Source organism: Aquarana catesbeiana, linkage group LG05, assembly GCF_042186555.1.
Source record: "Aquarana catesbeiana isolate 2022-GZ linkage group LG05, ASM4218655v1, whole genome shotgun sequence".
NCBI lineage: Eukaryota > Metazoa > Chordata > Amphibia > Anura > Ranidae > Aquarana > Aquarana catesbeiana.
The window spans coordinates 244,191,484-244,213,118 of record NC_133328.1 but is presented as its reverse complement, the minus strand read 5'-3'; the positions used below and the strand labels follow the sequence as shown (position 1 = coordinate 244,213,118).

Here is a 21,635-nt window from a genome sequence, read left to right as displayed (position 1 = left end):
GCCCAGGACCGGATGGCCTCACGACAGCCTACTACAGAACATTCCCGAATATTCTTGTACCACATTTAGTAAAAGCACTTAATGACCTTACAACAACTTCGACCGCTCACAAAGATTTAATGGAAGCCCATATTACACTTATTCCAAAACAAGGCAAAGACCCCACATTAGTCCCCAACTATCGCCCTATATCCCTTCTTAACATGGATTTAAAACTATACGCTAAAGTTCTAGCCAACCGTATTCTCCCCTTTATTCCATCCCTAATCTCTCTTGACCAAGTAGGTTTTGTCCCTGGCAGAGAGGCCAGAGGCAACACCACAAAGGCACTGAACATTCACCACTGGCTTACCAAAACAGCTACAAAAGGATTCTCTCTCTCCCTGGATGCAGAGAAGGCGTTCGACCGGGTCACCTGGGACCACATGGAAGCCACCCTACGGGCAGCTGGCCTTCCACCACGTATGTTACAAATGATCCTTGCACTATACGCCTCACCAACCGCTAGACTACGGATTAATGGTGGCTTGTTGGACGCCTTCTCTGTATCCAATGGGACCCGCCAGGGGTGCCCCCTATCACCCCTAATTTTCATTATGACAATGGAACCCTTACTCCGCAAACTGAGACATAACCCTGCTATCAGAGGGATTGACATCCGACAAAAGCAATATAAACTAGCAGCTTACGCCGACGATATCTTACTCTTTCTGACGGACCCTATAATGACTATCCCTAACCTCCTTGAGGACTTTGCTCTATTCAAAAACTTATCCAATCTTCAAATAAATTTCGAAAAATCCAAAGCCCTCAATATCACCTTACCGACTGAGACAGTAGACCTTTGCCGGAGTAACTTTCCGTTCATCTGGGAAAAATCTGAAATCACATACCTGGGGATCAAAATTACCACCCATCTAACGGACCTGTACACCAAAAATTTCCCTCCGCTGATTAGATCCATCCAAGATGACCTAAAGAAATGGAATCTAGGCTCATTTTCTTGGATGGGCAGAATCGCAATACTAAAGATGAATATTCTACCCAGACTTCTATATCTCCTCCAAGCCATCCCGATCGCGCTACCACCTTCTTTCTTTGCCTCCTACAGACTTCTCTGCAGGACCTTTGTGTGGGCCTCCAAACATCCACGCCTTAGCTGGGACAGGTTAGTTCTTTCCAAACAAAGGGGGGGACTGGGTCTCCCGGATCTCCAAAAATACTATTGGGCCTGCCACCTGACCAGACTGGTGGATTGGCATATACACCGTCCCTCAAAGGACTGGATCGCCCTAGAAGCTTCGTTCGCAGACCTCCCCATCACCAACGCTCCCTGGATAAACCACACCAATGTTCCCAGAGAACTCACCTCACACCCTCTCATTGGTACCACACTCTCTCGTTTCAAAAGAACTTGCAAATTGCTCGCCCTTTCAACCTCGCCAGGCCCCATGACCCCTTTGGACAATAACCCAGACTTCCCCCCTGGACTCACCTTAAAAGACCCAACTTTAGATACTCTCATCTCGCAAGCTAGGGCGCAGAACTTCTATCACAATAGGATTCTCCTCCCTTTCCACACACTTTCGGCCAAAATGCCTAACCATGATATACCCTTTTACAAATATTTACAAGTGAGACATTTCCTTCAATCATCCAGACAATCCTCCCTCTGGCACAGGGATCTCACTCAGTTTGAATCTCTCTGCACCTCTACAGAACCTCAGGGTCACCTAATTTCTGTAAACTACTCCCTTCTATTTTCAGGTCATAAGGTCAAAGAGGACAAAATTATCCAACAGTGGGAAAAAGAACTGACATTAGACCTCACTCCCACAGACTGGGATCACATATTAGAGAGGGTAAAAAAGGGGGAGGGGTATGCCTATATATCAAGAATAATGTACAAGTGAATGTGAGAGATGACATCACTGAGGGGGCTAGGGAGGAGGTGGAATCTTTATGGGTAGAGCTCCAAAGGGATGAAGCTAAGGGGAAAATAATACTGGGAGTATGCTATAGGCCCCCTAACCTGAGGGAGGAAGTGGAGACAGATCTCCTATCACAAATTGGATTAGCAGCAAGGCTGGGAAGTGTTATCATAATGGGGGATTTTAATTATCCAGACATAGACTGGGCGGAGGGAACCGCGCATTCATTTAAGGCTCGCCAGTTCCTTAGAGTCTTGCAGGACAATTTTATGGGTCAGATGGTAGATGCACCAACTAGAAATAAAACATTACTAGATCTACGGATTACCAACAATACAGACCTGATAACAGATGTGGAAATACGGGGCAATTTAGGTAACAGCGATCACAGGTCAATTAGTTTCAGTATAAATCACACAAATAGGAAACATGAAGGGAACACAAAGACACTGAATTTCAAAACAGCCAACTTCCCTAAACTACAAACCTTGCTAAAAGGCATAAATTGGGATAAAATATTAGGAACAAAGAATACGGAGGAGAGATGGGTTTGCTTTAAGAGCATATTAAATAAGGGCATTAGCCAATGTATCCCACTGGGTAATAAATTTAAAAGAGCGAACAAACATCCTGGATGGCTTAACTCCAATGTAAAAATGCATATAAAAGCAAAGGAGAAGGCCTTCAAAAAATACTGGGTTGAGGGATCATCCTCAGCATTCAGAATTTATAAAGAATGCAATAAGAAATGTAAGGGTGCAATTAGGATGGCTAAGATAGAACATGAAAGACACATAGTGGAGGAGAGCAAAAAAAATCCCAAGAAATTCTTTAAGTATGTAAACAGTAAAAAAGGGAGGACAGACCATATTGGCCCCATAAAGAATGAGGAAGGACATCTGGTTACAAAGGATGGGGAGATGGCAAAGGTATTGAATTTATTCTTCTCCTCAGTCTTCACGAGTGAATCGGGGGGGGGGCTTCAGTAACCAAAACTGCAGTGTTTATCCTCATGACACAACACAGGAAGCACCTACATGGTTAACAGAGGACGGAATTAAAATTAGACTTGAGAAACTTAACATTAATAAATCACCGGGACCAGATGGCTTGCATCCGAGGGTACTTAGGGAACTCAGTCAGGTGATTGCCAGACCGTTGTTCCTAATTTTTACAGACAGTCTATTGACTGGAATGGTACCAGCTGATTGGAGAAAAGCCAATGTAGCACCAATATTTAAAAAGGGCCCAAAAAACATCCCTGGGAATTACAGACCAGTTAGCCTAACATCAATAGTATGTAAACTCTTGGAGGGGATGATAAGGGACTATATACAAGATTTTAGTAATAAGAATGATATCATTAGCAGTAATCAGCATGGATTCATGAAGAATCGTTCTTGCCAAACCAATCTATTAACCTTCTATGAGGAGGTGAGTTGCCATCTAGATAAAGGAAGGCCCGTAGACGTGGTGTATCTGGATTTTGCAAAAGCATTTGACACAGTTCCCCATAAACGTTTACTGTACAAAATAAGGTGCGTTGGCATGGACCATAGGGTGAGTACATGGATTGAAAACTGGCTACAAGGGCGTGTTCAGAGGGTGGTAATAAATGGGGAGTACTCAGAATGGTCAGGGGTGGGTAGTGGGGTTCCCCAGGGTTCTGTGCTGGGACCAATCCTATTTAATTTGTTCATAAACGACCTGGAGGATGGGATAAACAGTTCAATCTCTGTATTTGCAGACGATACTAAGCTAAGCAGGGCAATAACTTCTCCGCAGGATGTGGAAATCTTGCAAAAAGACCTGAACAAATTAATGGGGTGGGCGACTATATGGCAAATGAGGTTCAATGTAGAAAAATGTAAAATAATGCATTTGGGTGGCAAAAATATGAATGCAATCTATAGACTGGGGGGAGAACCTCTGGGGGAATCTAGGATGGAAAAGGACCTGGGGGTCCTAGTAGATGATAGGCTCAGCAATGGCATGCAATGCCAAGCTGCTGCTAATAAAGCAAACAGAATATTGGCATGCATTAAAAGGGGGATCAACTGCAGAGATAAAACAATAATTCTCCCGCTCTACAAGACTCTGGTCCGGCCGCACCTGGAGTATGCTGTCCAGTTCTGGGCACCAGTCCTCAGGAGGGACGTACTGGAAATGGAGCGAGTGCAAAGAAGGGCAACAAAGCTAATAAAGGGTCTGGAGGATCTTAGTTATGAGGAAAGGTTGCGAGCACTGAACTTATTCTCTCTGGAGAAGAGACGCTTGAGAGGGGATATGATTTCAATTTACAAATACTGTACTGGTGACCCCACAATAGGGATAAAACTTTTTCGCAGAAGAGAGTTTAATAAGACTCGTGGCCACTCATTACAATTAGAAGAAAAGAGGTTTAACCTTAAACTACGTAGAGGGTTCTTTACTGTAAGAGCGGCAAGGATGTGGAATTCCCTTCCACAGGCGGTGGTCTCAGCGGGGAGCATTGATAGCTTCAAGAAACTATTAGATAATCACCTGAATGACCGCAATATACAGGGATATGTAATGTAATACTGACACATAATCACACACATAGGTTGGACTTGATGGACTTGTGTCTTTTTTCAACCTCACCTACTATGTAACTATGTAACTATATTCACCCTCATGCATAAAGGCTCCATCAACGTCACGACACAGGAAAATAGATACAAATTGTACTCAAAATGGTATCGGACCCCCGACAAGATACACCATTTCCACCCCTCAGTCCCTCCGACATGCTGGAGGTGTAATGACTCTCGTGGTACCCTGCTCCACATATGGTGGGAATGCTCCCTTATACAACCATTCTGGTCAGAAATCCATCGGCTAATCTCCCAAATCACTACATACACCCCAGACTTCTCTCCTGCCCGCTACTTATTACACCACACCCCAGGGTCCCCCGGCTCCTACAAAAAATCTCTAACTATACATCTGATCAATGCAGCCAACCTGTGTATTCCTGCGCATTGGAAAAATCCCACCCCTCCCACGGTAGAGGAATGGATCCGCAGGGTGGACAGGATAGCGAATATGGAACAACTCATTGCCCAAGCCAAAGACACACCCACTAAATTCCAGACCACCTGGGCATGCTGGCTTCACTACAGACATCCCCAACCACGCTCGACCTCGCCACCTTCATCTCCTCCTCACCCCTGAGTGCTTTCTGCGGCCTGTCCCCTACCGATCTCCCCCAAAACCCACCCCTCTATCCCCTATTAACCAGTTCTCCCCCCCTCGAACAACATTGACCTGACATATCCATGCATACCAGATCTGATCATAACGTATTCTTACACACTCACTACCCTTCCTTTTTCGTCACTAACAGACCTCCCCCACACGACTGGCTCTCCTTAGGCTCTGCCTATTCTTCGGATGTATTTAACCTCTATCTGTAAATCCCTCAGTTACTCACCAGACCGTTATAGTTAAACATATCCTATGCCTCTTCCTGTTCCTCCCTTTTCGTTCACAGCGAAGGTCCCGTTTAGGGGTGAACGAAAACGGAGTTGCTCTCAAAACGGTCTGAATCACCCCCGCACAATACACCCGATTTCATCGAGCCAACACCCATAGTTCATATATATATCGATATTTACTTTGTTAACTAACAGGGCCATATGCCCGTACTCACTTTCTATCAACTGCTCTTGTATTCCCTGTTTTTACCTATCAATGCCTATTGAAACAGTGTGATTTGCTTCACTGAACTGTATGTCAAACTCTACTTGTTACTCTGTAAAATTTCAATAAAATCTTTTGAAAAAAAAAAAAAAAGAAATTCCCTTCAACACCATATTCGGATGAATTTGTGACTGAATGGAACAGCATTCTATCTAAGTGCTCCCTAGATTTGATGGGATTAATTATTACACAGGAAGAGAGAATGCTGGTTTCTATTAACCGCTTAGTGCCTGGCGCCTCCTGGCCATTTAAGGAGGTTTAAGACACCTGGAGGTAGGACACGGCAAAAGATCCAAGAAGTGATCGGGAGCTTTTGGTTAGGTGACGGTAACGGTGTCGGGAGCGCGCTCTCGGCACAGGTGTTTTGGCAGGAATTCATGCAAATATGCGGCCCCTCTGCGATAAGAACCAGGCGTATGGCTAGCGCCAAGGGGTTAAGGAGGAGATGGACTCCATTCGGGAGTCTTTGAAGGTACATCAAGCCAAGAAAACATATGTCAAACTTGATATAGACCTTGCAGATTCCCTCAATAAGTTTGAACAGGACTTCATGAACGGTAAAAGGCTTAAATACTTGAGGGATGTCAAGGATTATCAAGATGGTCTGGTTTACACACAATCTCGTTTGGATAGACCACAATCAATTTTGAGGGGTAACAGACGATACAAACGCAAACCGAAAAGACAAGTGAACTTAAGCTCTCTGGAACAATCAGACTCTCAGTCAGAGATTTGATACTATGAATGGATCATCATCATCTGTTGCCTCTAGAAATTCCATATCGCCAGTCTTTTCAAAAGACATGGATGGTAATAATTCTTCAAAAAACTGCCCAGCGGTGTCAAAGGACAAAATATAGAAAAAGAAAGGAAAACGAGACAAGGACGACAGGGATAACAAAAGGCAAAATTATCCCCGACAAGCAAGGAACAGGAAACCATAATGCAGGTGACAGCTGATTTGGACAATAATAGTATTTCTAAGGTGGTCAATTTAACAGATTTTCAGCTTTCCAACTCAGAGATGTCTCTTCTCTAAGGGCCTTTCTTTCTCTCCCAAAACGTATTTTGATACCCTTAAAACTCTACTTGACGTTAACTGATTTGTCCATAATGTAGTGTTAAAGCATTTCAGGTTTCAGTTTGAGCCCACGGTTGACCTGCCTGTAGTTCCCCAGAGCGATACATCTCTCATTATTTCCCCAGACACATTGAATTTTCAGGATCTGGTGATGCGATCTGCTCTGGAGAATCTGCAGTTGGAATTGGCAGGGGTTGCTTATGGCATTCAAGATAATTGACCTAGAAATGTATAGATAGGCAACGCCTATCCTCATACTGATTAGTGATTCCAAATTAATAATAACTACTGCAGTAGGGAACAAATATTGTTATCCAGTACAGAAGCGTAGCGCAGCGGTAGAAATGTTCTAGACACTAGAACAGGACTTGCTCACATTGGGAAAGAAAATAGAGAGAACATCTTTTTTCTCTATGGATAATCTAACACAGGCTGAGAGATCTGCCCTCAAAGCCTTGAGATCCTGGCGAGAATTGGTGATTAGACAAGCCGATAAGGGGGAGCAGTTGTTATGAATGCTGTAGATGGAACAGAAGCATTACGTCAATTGGGTGATGCTTCAACATATCGTGTTTAACGAATAATCCCACACTCATTTTCAAACAACTGTCTCATCTCCTGGATATAGGATGTGATATGGGAGTCTTGTCCTCTGGGATGGTGGAATATCTTTCTGTAGACAACCCAGTGGTCCCAGTCTTCCATGATCTGCCCAATCTACACAAGCATAATGTACATATACAAGGTCACCCCATAGTTGCGGGCATTGGGTTACTTTTAGAGACTGGGCCACTGGTTGGACCAATACCTACAGCCTCTGATTATTAGGCTTCCGGGCTATATTAACCACTTGCAAACCAGGCCATTTCTGACCGTTCTCTCCTACATGTAAAAATCATAATTTTTTTGCTAGAGAATTACATAGAACCCCCAAACATTATATATGTTTTTTTAGCAGTGACCCTAGAGAATACAATGGCAGTAATTGCAACTTTTTATCTTGCACGATATTTGCGCAGCAATTTTTCAATTGCGTTTTTATTGGAAAAAAAACGTTTTCATGCTTTAAAAAAAAAAAAAAAAAACACAGTAAAATTAGCACAATTTTTTTGCATAATGTGAAAGATGAAGTTGCGCTGAGTAAATAGATACCTAACATGTCACGCTTCAAAATTGCACACGCTCGTGGAATGGTGCCACACTTCGGTACTTAAAAATCCCCATAGGCGACGCTTTAAACATTTTTACTGGTTACATGTTTTTAGTTACAGAGGAGGTCTAGGGTTAGAATTATTGCTCTCGCTCTAACCTTTGTGATGACACCTCACATGTGTGGTTTCAACACTGTTTTCATATTTGGGCGGGACTTACGTATGTGTTTGCTTCTGCGTGCGAGCACATGGGGGCATGGGCACTTTAAAAAATTTTTTATTTATTGTTAATTTTACTTAAAATTTTCTAATTTGACACTTAAAAAAAAAATGTTTTGATCACTTTTATTCCTATTACAATGTAAACATCCCTTGTAATAGGAATATGGATGACAGAACCTCTTTACAGTGAGATATGGGGTCAATAAGACCCCACATCTCACGTCTAGGCTGGGAAGCCTAAAATAAAAAAAAAAATTTAAAAAACGATCACGGCTTCCCAGCCGAGACGGCGCCTTTTTTTTAATGCAGAGGCCAGGCGTGACGTCCATCTGGTCCGCCGGAAATCTCTATGGTGGACATCCGGGGACGGCAGATCCATTTTCCGACTCACCGATCGCAGAGGTGAGTCGGTAGAAGCACTGGAGGGCGCTGAACAGCCGCTAGATCTTTCTTATGGTGTAGGAAATCGCCAGCTGAAAACGCCGATATCTGAATGATGCCTGTAGCTTCAGGCATCATTTAGATATACCACCACAAAGCCCAGGATGTCCATCTGTCGGCAAGTGGTTAACCACTTGCAGACATCATTATACTGTGGCAGGTCTGCACAATCCTGCGAACCGTCATAGCTGTACATCGGCTCCTTTAAGCGGGATAGCTTAAAGGAGCAGGGGTGCCGATGCTCGTGACCAGCGTCGCAATGACCGCCGGCCACGAGCGATCACGAGCATGAGAGGCAGAACAGGGACGTGTATGTGTAAACACACAAATCCCCGTTCTGTGAAGAGAGGAGATGCAGATTGTGAGTTCCTAATAGCTAGGAACCACGATCTGTCATCTTCTATAGTCAGTCCTCTCCCCCTACAGTTAGAACACACAGCCAGCGAACACAGTTAATCCCTTCCCTGCCAGTGACATTTATACAGTAATCAGTGCATTTTTATAGCACTGACAGCTGTAGAATTGTCAGTCTTCCCAAAAATGTGTTAAAAGTGTCTGATGTGTCCACCATAATGCAGTAACGATGAAAATCGAAGATCGTCACCATTACTAGTAAAAAAAAATAGTGAAAATGCTAAAAATCTATCCCCTATTTTGTAGACGCTATAACTTTTGCGTAAACCAATCAATATAGGCTTATTGTGATTTTTATTACCAAAAATATGTAGAAGAATACATATCGACCTAAACTGAGGAAAAAAAAATTGCTTAGGGATATTTATTATAGCAAAAAAAAAAACACAGAGATGATCAAATACCACCAAAAGAAAGCTCTATTTGTGTGAAAAAAAGGACGTCAATTTTGCTTGGGTACAGCGTCGCACGATCACGCAATTGTCAGTTAAAGCGACGCAGTGTCGTATCGCAATAAATGGCCTGGTCATTGAGCAGCCAAATCTTCCAGGCTGTACAAAAAAGGGATATTAATAGGGCCATATGTGTAGCCAAAAATATGCACAGATCTACCCTTCTAAAGAATTCTCAATTCAAAAACAACACAGTTCAAGAGACTAAACCAATTACCTTTGTAACAACTTACTCACAGGAGTTGAATTCGAATAAGAACATACATTTTCAAGAATCTACCTATCCTGTCAACTGATGAGGTTTTAACATCCATTATAAAAAGCTAACTGTAGATGATAAACACAGAGAATAGAGGGGGGGGGGGGGGGGGGGGGGACCGTCCCAAGTTTATCTATAGAAAAGCACCCAATTTTGGAGACCGGGTTGTTAAAAAAAATCCTGGATGCACCAGGCCAACAAAAGATACATCTTGACAAAAAGGACTTTTTTGCATGCAGGAAGTGTATCACATGCAGGACAGTTAACACAGGCAACAGGGGGACGTAATTGTGTCACCAATGTGGAGGGTAGAACCCTCACTATTAATTAATTTACTACATGCAATACTTCCATGTTTATCTGCTGTGGTGCCAATGTGGCCTATTTTATATAGGAAGGACAAAAAGATTACTTAAGTACTTCGGCCCCGGAAGATTTGGCTGCTCAATGACCAGGCCATTTTCTGCAATTCGGCACTGCGTCGCTTTAACTGACAACTGTGCAGTCATGTGACGCTGTACCCAAACAAAATTGACATGCTTTTTTCCCACAAATAGAGCTTTCTTTTGGTGGTATTTGATCACTTCTGCGGTTTTTATTTTTTGCACTATAAACAAAAGAAGAGCGACCATTTTGAAAAAAAAAAACCACAGTATCTTTTACCGTTTTGCTATAATAAATATCCCAAATTTAGCTTTCTCGGTCCCCGGCCATCTTAAGCTGTACCTCTGGTCCGGCATATCCGCGCTGCGAACATGGTGGCCACCAAGAAAATGAAAAAGTCCCTGGAGTCTATTAACTCAAGGCTTCAGCTTGTAATGAAAAGCGGCAAATATGTCCTGGGTTACAAGCAGACTTTGAAAAGAATCCGTGAGGGTAAGGCCAAGCTCGTCATTCTTGCTAACAACTGCCCAGCTCTGAGGAAATCAGAGATTGAATACTATGCAATGTTGGCAAAGACCGGAGTCCACCACTACAGCGGCAACAACATTGAACTGGGTACAGCCTGCGGTAAATACTACAGAGTGTGCACACTGGCTATTATTGATGCAGGTGATTCCGATATCATTAGAAGCATGCCAGAACAGCAGCCCATTGAGAAGTACATTTTCTGCATCAAATTGTTAATAAATGGTTTCTCAGAAAAAAAAAAATCCCAAATTTAAAAAAAAATAAAAAAAATTTTTCCCTCAGTTTAGGCTGATATTTTTTTTTTTTTAACAAAAATATGTAAAAGAATACATATCGCAATAAGCGTATATTGATTGGTTTCGCAAAAGTTATAGCGTCTACAAAATAGGGGATAGATTTATGGCATTTTTATTATTTTTTTTTTTTTTTTTTTTAACTAGTAATGGCAGCGATCTGCGATTTTTATCAGGACTGCAACATTATGGCGGACACATCGGACACATTTTTGGGACCATTGGCATCAGTGCTATAAAAATGCACTGATTACTGTGTAAATGTCACTGGCAGGGAAGGGGTTAACACTAGGGGCCATCAAGGGGTTAACCGTGTTCCCTGACTGTTCTAACTATGGGAGAAGGCGACTGACTATAGGAGATCGTGGTTCCTAGCTATTAGGAACTCATGATCTCTCTCTCAGCTCACAGAACAGGGATTTGTGTGTTTACACACACATTGTTCTGCCTCTCGTGCCCGCGACCGCCGGTCATGAGCAACGGCAGCCCCGCAGTGCAGCAGGCACGCCTGCTATCCCGCTTAAAGGGACCGACATACAGCTACGACAGTTCGCGGGATCGTGCCGACCTGCCACAGTATAATGACGCCGGCTGGTCGGCAAGCGGTGAAGGTGCGTATAGCGGAACATGTATCTAACATTATAAAAGGTTTTAAAAAAACAGTGTTTCCTTGCATTTTAGGGAGAAACATAATAGGGACCCAATGGGACTACAATTTTGTGGAATAGATTGTGTGTACCCGTCCTGGAGAGGTTCAAATCTAGTTAGAGATTTATCCCAAAGGGAAACCAAGTGGATCTTTTTAATGAAAAGTTTAAATAATAATAATAATAAATAATTATTGATCTGGTTTCTACATTTTTGGTTTTAACATTAACCTGTTATGTATATGTAGTGAATCCCTTATTAGGATCTCAGTGGGACATTATATTTACTCTGATAGATACTTCATTATTTGGGGTGGTTCATTATATGGGAGACCATTATCTATTAACCACTTTAGCCCCGGACCATTATGCTGCCTAAGGACCATAGTTCTTTTTCCAATTTGGCACTGCGTCGCTTTAACTGCTAATTGCGCAGTCATGCAATGCTGTACCCAAACGAAATCTGCGTCCTTTTCTTCCCACAAATAGAGCTTTCTTTTGATGGTATTTGATCACCTCTGCGGTTTTTATTTTTTGCGCTATAAACGGAAAAAGACTGAAAATTTTGAAAAAAAATGATAATTAATACTTTTTGTTATAAAAAAAATCCAATAAACTCAATTTTAGTCATACATTTAGGCCAAAATGTATTCGGCCACATGTCTTTGGTAAAAAAAAATGTCAATAAGCGTATATTTATTGGTTTGCGGTTGAGCTTTTAGTTTATGACTGCCTATGTCATTTCTTGAGGTGCTAAAATGGCAGGGCAGTACAAACCCCCCCCAAATGACCCCATTTTGGAAAGTAGACACCCCAAGGAAATTGCTGAGAGGCATGTTGAACCCATTGAATATTTATTTTTTTTGTCCCAAGTGATTGAATAATGAGAAAAAAAAAAATTACAAAAAATTGTCACTAAATGATATATTGCTCACACAGGCCATGGACCTATGTGGAATTGCACCCCAAAATACATTCAGCTGCTTCTCCTGAGTACGGGGATACCACATGTGTGGGACTTTTTGGGAGCCTAGCCGCATTCGGGGCCCCGGAAACCAATCATCGCCTTCAGGATTTCTAAGGGCGTAAATTTTTGATTTCACTCCTCACTACCTATCACAGTTTTGAAGGCCATAAAATGCCCAGATGGCACAAAACCCCCCCAAATGACCCCATTTTGGAAAGTAGACACCCCAAGCTATTTGCTGAGAGGCATGTTGAGTCCATGGAATATTTTATATTTTGACACAAGTTGCGGGAAAATTACACTTTTTTTTTTTTGCACAAAGTTGTCACTAAATGATATATTGCTCACACAGGCCATGGGCATATGTGGAATTGCACCCCAAAATACATTTAGCTGCTTCTCCTGAGTATGGGGATACCACATGTGTGGGACTTTTTGGGAGCCTAGCCGCGTACGGGGCCCCGAAAACCAATCACCGCCTTCAGGATTTCTAAGGGTGTAAATTTTTGATTTCACTCTTCACTGCCTATCACAGTTTTGGAGGCCATGGAATGCCCAGGTGGCACAACCCCCCCCCCAAATGACCCCATTTTGGAAAGTAGACACCCCAAGCTATCTGCTGAGAGGCATGGTAAGTATTTTGCAGCTCTCATTTGTTTTTGAAAATGAAGAAAGACAAGAAAAAACTTTTTTTTTTTCTTTTTTCAATTTTCAAAACTTTGTGACAAAAAGTGAGGTCTGCAAAATACTCACTATACCTCTCAGCAAATAGCTTGGGGTGTCTACTTTCCAAAATGGGGTCATTAGGGGGAGTTTGTGCCACCTGGGCATTCCATGGCCTCCGAAACTGTGATAGGCAGTGAAGACTGAAATCAAAAATTTACGCCTTAGAAAGCCTGAAGGCGGTGTTTGGTTTTCGGGGTCCCGTACGCGGCTAGGCTCCCAAAAAGTCTCACACATGTGGTATCCCCGTACTCAGGAGAAGCAGCAGAATGTATTTTGGGGTGTAACTTTACATATTCCCATGGCATGTTTGAGCAATATATCATTTAGTGACAACTTTGTGCAAAAAAAAAAAAAATGTGTCTCTTTCCCGCAACTTGTGTCACAATATAAAATATTCCATGGACTCGACATGACTCTCAGCAAATAGCTTGGGGTGTCTACTTTCCAAAATGGGGTCATTTGGGGGGGGTTTTGAACTGTCCTGGCATTTTATGCACAACATTTAGAAGCTTATGTCACACATCACCCACTCTTCTAACCACTTGAAGACAAAGCCCTTTCTGACAATTTTTGTTTACATGAAAAAATTATTTTTTTTTTTGCAAGAAAATTACTTTGAACCCCCAAACATTATATATTTTTTTAAACAAATGCCCAGATTAAAATGGTGGGTGTTTCATTTTTTTTTTCACACAGTATTTGCGCAGCGATTTTTCAAACGCATTTTTGGGGGAAAAAACACACTTTTTAAAATTTTAATGTACGAAAACACACTATATTGCCCAAATGTTTGATGAAATAAAAAAGATGATCTTAGGCCGAGTACATGGATACCAAACATGACATGCTTTACAATTGCACACAAACGTGCAGTGGCAACAAAATAAATACATTTTTAAAAGCCTTTACAGGTTACCACTTTAGATTTACAGAGGAGGTCTACTGCTAAAATTACTGCCCTCGATCTGACCTTCGCGGTGATACCTCACATGCATGGTGCAATTGCTGTTTACGTTTGATGACAGACCGCCGCTTGCGTTCGCCTTAGCGCGAGAGCAGGGGGCGACAGGGGTGCTTTTTTTTTTTTTTTTCTTTATTATTTTCTTGCTTTTTTATCTTATTTTTAAACTGTTCCTTTCATTTTTTTTTTTTTTTTTTTTTTTTAATCATTTTTATTGTTATCTCAGGGAATGTAAATATCCCCTATGATAGCAATAGGTAGTGACAGGTACTCTTTTTTGAAAAAATTGGGGTCTGTTAGACCCTAGATCTCTCCTCTGCCCTCAAAGCATCTGACCACACCAAGATCGGTGTGATAAAATGCTTTCCCAATTTCCGAATGGCGCTGTTTACATCCAGCGAAATCTAAGTCATGAAATGCTCGTAGCTTCCAGTTTCTTAGGCCATAGAGATGTTTGGAGCCACTCTGGTCTCTGATCAGCTCTATGGTCAGCTGGCTGAATCACCGGCTGCATTCTCAGGTTTCCTGTTGAGACAGGAGAGCCAGAGAAAAACACGGAAGTTGGTGGGGGGGGGGGGCATTCCCTCCCACGGCTTGTAAAAGCAGTCTTGAGGCTAATTAGCCGCTAGGATTGCTTTTACCTGAAAGCCGACCGCTGGCTGAAAAGAATGATACCAAGATGATACCTAAACCTGCAGGCATCATTCTGGTATAACCACTCAGTCGTGAATGGCGTACCTGAAGACATAAAAATGGTTAACAATAAAACACAGTAAACGGTAAAGTATAAAAAATTGCATACCTGAAAAGCAAACATGATAAAACATAATCACAATAAAACATTGCAGAATAGAATACAGTAAAAAAGAGCAGAACAATAGAGAGAGAATAGAGAGAGAGAGAACAATAAAACGACAACTATTTTTTTTACACTTTTTTTGTAACTAACTTTTATAACTGTAACCGGTTTCAGGTTCGGGGCTCTCAAAATGCGATGGCATCTTGGGAGACCCTGTGAAAGTGTGCCTAGTCTGTGCAATGCTGTACACTACGCTAATACTCAACTAGTGAATGGTAGCGTTCAAAACATTCACCAATGCAAAAACCAGGATTGTCAGGACAGGAGGGACAATAATAGCGGGTGTCACGCCTATATCCACGCTTGCTGCAGACACAACATATTTTTTGGGGGGGTTCGTTGGGTAGGGGTACTCGGGAGGACATAAAGAAAATGCCTCTCATGCAACCGACTGCATTTGGTTGGGGATGTGAATGGGGTAAGTAGGGGGCGCTGCAGAAATGGTGGGTTCCCAATAAGGATTGGCAAATGCAGCAGGAAGGGCACTATGGGCACGACGGGCCTGTTTGTCTTCTTCTTGGTGGCAGCAGGACACTACTTGTGCTTGCCACCTCACCAGCTTGAACTGCACTTATGGGACTCGCCACGTCACCAAGTGTTACTGCAGTGCTGGTTTGACTACGACCGGGGTGTACTAGGCCACTGGCGCTTGCCAGTTCACCAAAACGCTACCAAAAAAACTGTTAGCGATCGCAGGGATCAGGCCGGACTCTGCGAACACTGCAGTTATGCGTTTAGTGTTTTGTAAGTGACAGTGATCGATCGATACTGCACTTGGGTGGGCTGGGCCGGGCGGAGGGGAAAAACGCAGGTGCTAGCAGGTATCTGGGCTGATCCCGCTAAAACTGCGTTTTTGGGAACCCTAAACTGCTGGGGACGCTAGTATAGATCTGATCGGATCAGATATTGATCCGTTCAGATACTATACCACTAAGGGAGGCGTATGCTGCGTGCATGGGTGTTAGCGGTACTGGCGCTAATCTGACGCTGCCTGGGGCGACGCATATCACCGCCGGGCGATCAGGGGGCTAAACCTTTATTCGGTAATAAACGGCGGGTGCCCTGACACTATAAAAAATAATACGAACTAACCAGCGTCACCCGTAACACTTATACGGTGATCAGTGGTGAAAGGGTTAACTAGGGGGCAATCAAGGGGTTAAAACATTTATTAGGTAGTATATGGGGGTCCCTGTCGCTATAAAACGCTGACGGCGAACCTAAATATTTACGTCCCTAACTAGCGTCACCAGTGACACTAATACAGTGATCAGAAAAATTATCGCTTAGCGACACTGGCGACAGGGGGTGATCAAGGGGCTAAAACTTTATTAGGGGGGGTTAGGGGGGTACCCTAGACCTAAAGCGGGCTAACAGTAACTGTCCTAACACAGTAACTGTCACAAAATGACACCATGCAGTAATCAGAAAAAAAAAAAAAAACTGCTTGGTGTCAGTGTGACGGGGGCGGAGGGGTGATTTGGGGGGTGATCGGGGGTGTTTTGTGTGCCTGGCATGTTTTACTGACTGTGTGTGTGTTTGTGCACTCACATTGATGTCTTCTCTCCTCGGCGCCGGAACGGAAAATACCGAGCCGAGGAGAGATGACATAATTTCCTTTGCTGCTGTTTAGCATACAGCAGCAAAGGAATGTTCTGATTGGCCGGAGGCGATCGCGAGGAGGGGGCCACGAATGGATGGCCTCCCCCTCACCTCCGATCGCCGGGGGACAAAAGAGGACCGCCTCGGGCATCGGGGGGGGGGGGTCCGATTGGACCCCCCACCTGCAGAAGGCAGATCACGTATATGTACGTGATTCTGCCTGCCCGTGCCGCCTTGCCGACGTAAATCGGCGTGAGGCGGTCCTTAAGTGGTTAAACATTATACTATTTATGTCATTAGGTGGTTTAGGGTACACCGATGATTTGGGAATACGTGATGAGGCGGGATTCTGCTTTATGTCTATATACATATTGTGCATTTTTATATTGTATATTTGTTATGTATTTTTTATTGTATTTGAATCATTAAACATGGTAGTGTTGTTTGTTACTATGTCATTAGACTTTGTATATACTTTGTTTCTTAAACTGTGTGGCAGAAGCTTTACATATCTGAGCCACGGGAGACATTATGCAAGCGGCTAAGTGATTATCCGACATTTGCATATGAGGTATAAAAATATGGTTGCCATGCAGACAATCCCAGGATGATGTCATAATGACGAAGCTCTTGGGATATGGCCGCACGGCAACCGGAAGTGACGTTCACGCAGCACCGGAAGTGACAATCCGTGTGGATTAGCTTGCTGGTCAGGTGAGATACAGACTTCATCACTGGGTCTGCTGTGACTATGATATGCTAGCTTCTGATCACTATACCAATGCGTTTTATGTATGGCCTTCTTGTAAGTGCAATACCATTAGGCTTTTGTGGTTTTTAATAAATTACTTTTTATCATATGTTATTGCACTATTGGAGTTCTTTTCCTTTGCATATCTATGGGAATCTCTTTCCTATTAGATGTTTGGATCGAATGAAGGGATATCTACAACACTGAGGGGTACAATGCTTTTTTTTCCAAACAGAGTGTGAGGCAATAATTGTTGGCGAGTTTACATCCTCCTATAGGGGAAGTAGAGACACATCTAGCTATGGTGTGGAATCACTCAATCAACTGGCTGTTTATCATTGATTATCAATTATATTTTCATCCAGATTTGGACACATTTTATTATGGACTGTTTTTTATGATTGTGCACTTTCATTCACTGGGTGTTTCATTTTTCTATTATTTTTCTATTATTCATGTATTGTTTGTTCAGGGATCACCTCTCCACCCCTTCCCGTGCCTATGGTATAAGTTCCAACACAGAATATGGCCACCAGCATAGCCTGATGAAGGAGCACGCATGCTCCGAACGCGAAGCACCGCCCGCCTCACCCCGCTCCCAGAAGTGAAGACGCAAGCCAGCACGGCGCTCCACGGAGGATCCACGACCTACATCCTAGCCGCCCGGAGGCTCTGAGCACCCTCGACACCACCGGAATAGCTACCTGGACTCAGGTCACAGGATCCACATCCCAGGACCCCCCCCCCCCACTGGCCTGTACCACCCACATGCCCCGGGAGCACGCGGATGAAACTACTTTATATGCTGGTTTTTAGCAACTCAAATGTGAGTGTTTTTTATCTATTGAAATAAATACTTTTATCATACATGCTGCATTTAGAGGTCGCTGTCCTCTCTTTTTTATTGTTCCGAAAATTTGACACCTGCTAGTTTAAAAATCCCTAAATCTACCCTTCCCTTTCCCTTTTTCTTCCTACCTCCTCTGCATCCTCTCTTTCTTCCCTTTCGTATCCTCTTGCTACATGGCAAACCTGCCCTTAATTTATTCATTGCTATATATATGCTCCAACCTGGAGCCTTGATGAGGCACTGCAACTTCCACATATATTTGCAAATGTGTGCAACTAAACCCTTTGTTTTAACGTGAATCGTTAGCCAGGGTCAATTTATTTTTTTTCAGGCTAGCTGGTAAGTGTGCTGGGAAACTTTTGTCTGTTTGTGAAACTGACCAGGCACATTTTTTTATGTCTAGAGTCACTCCGGAAACTGTTGAAAATCCCACACTTCCACACCCAAACTGATGCTATGGTGGAAAGATTTATAAAGACCATTAAGATCATGTTAAAGAAAGTAGTAGACAAAATGTGTTTGCATGTACAAGAAGTCCCTCAGTCATCCACAGGTTATTCATCTTTTGATTTACTTTAAGGTAGGTACCCCAAACACTTGTTAGTTGTTGCAAAAGAAACCTTGTCTTTTAAAAGTATTATTGAGCATATCTTATTGCTGCAAGATAGAATTGCAGCTTTCATTCCCCTTGTTCTGGAAAATATGGAGCAAGCCCATAAAAGCCCATAAAGGGCAAGTTATGATTAAATGGAGCCCTGAGGCAAAAAAACTGAAAATTGTATACTCACCTTTCCGTAATTCTCCTTTCCTGACGCATCTTCATAGCAGCACACACTGGGTTGTGACTCTGCCTCCACAACCTGAAAGGATAACTATAAAATTGAAGAGAGTCCCCCCCCTCTATTCCCTATGTTTATCATCTAAGAATGGGTAGGTTCCTGTGCGCTGCCATGAAGATGCGTCAGCAAAGGAAAATTACGGAAAGGTGAGTTTACAATTTTCCGTTTTCCCGACGCCTTCATGGCAGCACACACTGGGAAATAACTCGCCAGTCGGGTGGGTGCAACAAATATTTATTTTTTATAATGGTGTAGAATTGGCTCTAACAATGGTTCTGCCAAAGTCTGCGTTGTTAGCTGGGCAGAGTCTATTTTATAGTGAGAAATGAATGTATGTCTGGACGACCAGGTCGCTGTTTTACAGTCTCTGGTGAAACTCTGCAGTATGCTGCCCACGAAGTCGCCACTGCCCTGGTTGAGTGAGCCCTGATACCTTCCGTAATTTCCAGTTGATGGATGGCGTATGCCTTCTTGATGAAATTGACCAACCAGGATGCAATCATTCAAGAAGTTGCTGGATAACCCTTCTTAGCCCCATGGGGGATTATCGAGAGAGTGTCTGATTTCCTAAAGTCGGCTGTAGAGGACAGGTAGTTGGTAATAACTGATTTCACATCCAATGCATGGGGTTTGCCTTGACTGTCAGTGAAAGATGGAAGATGTCCCGATTATAATGAAACGAGGAGGATACCTTGGGGATGAAATGGTCCGAAGGTCTCAGTACCACTCTATCCGGATAGATGATTAGATAAGGGTCTGTTATTAATGCTTGTAATTCAGAGACTCTTTTCGCAGATGTAATGGCGATGAGAAAGGTTAGCTTTAAAGTCAGGTTCCATAGAGAGGTTGACTTGATCGAGTGAAACGGCGGATTTGCTAGTGCATCAAGTACTACTGAAAGGTCCCATGCTGGGAATGTCGTTTTTTTTAGAGGTCTGATCTTCAGGCATGCTCTCATGAACTGGATTACCAGAGGGTGCAAAGCCCATCTAATGCCTGTTTTTGCCGATAACGCAGAAACATGAACATTAAGGGTGCTTGAGCTTAGCCCTTTATTAATGCCTAGCTGGAGAAATTCCAGAATTTGCGAGGGTTCAGGTGAGACTGGATTCTAGTTCTTTTGTTGGGCCACAGAACAAAACCTTCTCCAGATTTGTGTGTATGTTTTGTTAGTGGTGTTCTTTCTGGCCTGTAGAAGTGTAGAAATTACTTCTTGTGAGCAGCCCCGTTCTAGCAGCCGATTCCTCTCAATTTCCATGCCATCAAATGTGACCTCTCCGGGGCAGGGTGCAGGAATTGACCCTGTGATAGAAGATCTGATGTTATAGGGAGGTGCAGTGGTTGTTGCAGGTTGAGCTGCAACAGAGTTGTGAACCACTGTCTCCTTTGCCAGAAAGGAATCACTGCTATTACCGTGACCGATGTTCTGAGTCTGGAAAGAAACTTTGCGATTAGGGGAATTGGCGGAAATATGTATCCCGGCTTGTAATTCCACAGATGGATCAGGCAGTCTATTCCCTTGGCCGACGGGAAGGTTGCTCTCGACGGAAATCTGACATTTAGTGTTCGCAGGAGTAGCCGCCAGGTCGATCTCTGGTATTCCCCAAGTCTCTGTGAGGAGAGAAAAGGTCTGCTGGCTCAACGACCACTCATTGAGAGAATTTCCCTGCTGAGATAGTCGGCCAACATGTTTTGTGCTGCCCTTAGATCTGCCAGGTGTACTTGTGCCCAATCCAAGATGGGGCGAACTTCCTTGATTAGTGTGCGACTCTTGGTGCCTCCTTGCCACTGCAACGCTGTTGTCCATCTGAATCAGGACGCTCTTCCCCGTCAGGTATGGCGCAAATGCCATAAGTGCCTGGAAGGCAGCTCTGAGTTCCAGTATATTTGAAACTATACCGTGAGCTCGAAACTGCCACTGACCTTGGGCTGCCTGGTCTTGGTAATGAGCTCCCCATCCTTTCTGACTGGCAACCGATGTTACTACTTCTGGTTGAGGAGGGACTATAGATCTGTGCCTCTTGAGGTTGCTCAAATGTGTCCACCACCACATTGATTGTTTCACGTATCTGTGAATGTAAATTGTCTGAAGCATTGATGCTCATTCCACTGCCTCAGAAAGGAATTTTGCAATGTTCTTGTGTGCCACTGGGACCACTGAATCATGGGTAGAGTTGCAGACATCGACCCTAGGACGCTCATACAAACTCTGGCTGGTAAATGTGTTGCTGAGATTAGCCTCTGTATTTTCTGATTTAGGGGTTTAACTTTTTCCTGAAGAAGCTGTACCTTGCTTAGTTTGGTGTTCAGTTCTGCCCCTAGGAATACCGTCTTCTGTGTAGGCTGAAGTTTGCTCTTCTGCCAGTTGACTAACCAGCCGAAAACTTGTAGTGTTGTCAGTAAGATCTCCCGATGCTGGATCAAGGTCTGGTGACTTCCTGCTAGGAGCAGCATGTCATCCAGATAGTGGTGTATTCTTAAACCTTTTCCCCTGAGAGATGCGATAATGGGTAGAAGAACTTTGTTAAAAGTCCTGGGGGCCAATGAAATGCCG

At 43.3% G+C, this 21,635-nt stretch overlaps 1 protein-coding gene and 1 pseudogene across 1 annotated transcript in view; one reads left to right on the top strand and one right to left on the bottom strand.

Annotated features, from left to right (window-relative positions):
- SLC12A7 (solute carrier family 12 member 7) overlaps positions 1–21,635 on the bottom strand; it is a 919,795-nt gene that overhangs the window by 868,140 nt on the left and 30,020 nt on the right. The gene's annotated exons all lie outside the window — the stretch shown is intronic.
- LOC141145866 (large ribosomal subunit protein eL30 pseudogene) lies at positions 10,368–10,855 on the top strand (annotated as a pseudogene).